This window comes from Mandrillus leucophaeus, unplaced genomic scaffold (genome assembly GCF_000951045.1).
Source record: "Mandrillus leucophaeus isolate KB7577 unplaced genomic scaffold, Mleu.le_1.0 Scaffold702, whole genome shotgun sequence".
Taxonomy (NCBI): domain Eukaryota; kingdom Metazoa; phylum Chordata; class Mammalia; order Primates; family Cercopithecidae; genus Mandrillus; species Mandrillus leucophaeus.
The window spans coordinates 854174-856261 of NW_012107609.1; positions in this window are offsets into that span (position 1 = coordinate 854174).

Genomic DNA, 2088 nt, shown 5'->3' on the forward strand with positions numbered 1-2088 from the left:
GCAGCGTCTCGCTGTAGATGATGATTTACAGTCACTCTCGCGTGAAGCCACGTGACGCCTGGTCTGAAGCAGAGAAGATCCGCTCAGCATGAGGTTGAATCCCAAGCCCGCATCTCTGTGGGCTACAGGACAATCCTACGAAAGCGACTCTGTTGGTTCGTTGTTCACATCGGGGAGGAGAATTCCGTCTGAAAGTGAGCGTGACTTCACCGGCACCCGCGTCCGTGGCACAGCCCTGTGCTGAGCTCCACAGACCTGCAGTCCATCGCCTCCCCTCGGAGTGGGCCTGCGGCTGCAGACAGCGTTGTCCCAAGAAGACAGCCTGAGTAGATGAATGGAACAAACTGGAAACTCCATCACAGACCTCCTATTAAGAGGGGAAAACTTTAACATTTCTATAAAAATCATAGACTATCTTCATGATGTTTTAGGCAATGTGTTCTTTGATATACACCAAAAACACTATTTCAGAAAAAAAGATAAATTTGACTTTAAACATTTAAAATTATTTTTTCAATTGTACCATTAAGAGAATGAAAATATAAGCTACAGACCAAAATTAAATATTTGCAAGTCATATACTTGTATCCAGAATATTTAAAGAATCGTGAAAACTCAACAACAAGAAAGCAGCTCAGTTTTTAAGTGGGCAAAAGAGTTGAGCATACTCTTCACCAAGGCAACAATATCCGCGAGAAATAAAGCACATAAAATAGTGTGTCACATCATTTGACATCAGGGAATTGCAAGCTAAAACCACAATAAGATACCGCTGTGCCCCTATTAGAATGGCTACAAGAAAAACGAGTAAAAATACCACCAGGCACGGTGGTTCACACCTGAAATCCCAGAGCTTTGGGTGGCCCGTGAGGCAGGAGGATGCCTTCAGGCCTGGAGATAGAGACAAGTCTGGGCAACATAGCAAGACCCTGTCTCTTAAAAAAATAATAATTAAAAAGAAGATGATCAATACCAAGTGTTGGTGAAGACATCGGAGAACTGGAAGTCTCATCCATTCCTCGTGGGGATGAAAGATGATGCCACATCGGCAGGCACTCTGGCAAAGCTTCAGATGCGGAGCATATATTATCATGTGACCCAGCACTCCCACTCCCAGGTTCTTACCCAGGAGCATGGAAAACAACATGTGTGCACACGTAGCAGGTGTTTTTCTTTGCTAGAGATTCCACAGGGAGGAACCACACATGGGGTGTTGGAACAAGAAATGTGTTTTCTCACATATCTGGAGGCTGGAAGTCCCAGAGCACAGTGTCTGCAGGGTTGGTTTCTCCCAAGGCCTCTCTCCTTGCCTTGTACATGGCCACCTGTTCTCTGTGTCCTCCCACAGTCTTCCCTCTGTTTTTGTCTCTGTCACAATCTCCCCTTCTTAAAAGGACACCAGTCACTGTGGATTAGGGCTCACCCTAATAGCCTCATCTCACGTCAGTTACCTCTTTCAATACCCTGTCTCCTCATACAGTCACATCACTGGGTGTCAGTATGTCAACCTATGAATTTGGAGGAGGATACAGTTCAGCCCATAATACAAGGATTGGGAGGAAGGGTGCTGTGCCACCACTGAGATCCTATTCCATGATCCAGGCATCCCTGAAGTGCTGTTACTCAGAACTGACTAGTAATGAACTTGAATTTAGAAAGTAAGCTCAACGTCAACAAGGTCTTTGTTCATCCTATGAATTTTGCTTCACTTCCCCCCAGGAAGCCGATGATGAACCGAGTCCATCTTCACTGGGGTAAGTTCGTAAGCTTAATGGGAATGTTTTATCTATCGGTAACATAGTTGTACACTCGTCTGGTTGGCCTCGCAAACAGGATTTCCAGAAGCGTCTTTGAGCCAGTGTTGTGCTGTGTAGGTCATTTTATTTTGGAGGCTCAAAGTCAAAGGTCATGTGCATTTTCAATCTTCACAGACTCTGTATGGTGACTGTCTCAAAAGGTTGGTACAGTTCACCCTTCCTTCAACTCTTGTCACTCTATCAGCCTGAGATACTAAGAGTATGTTTAGTTTTATTCCAATAAAATGTGATATTTCAATTGCATCTCTTTACTACCATTAAGACAATATTT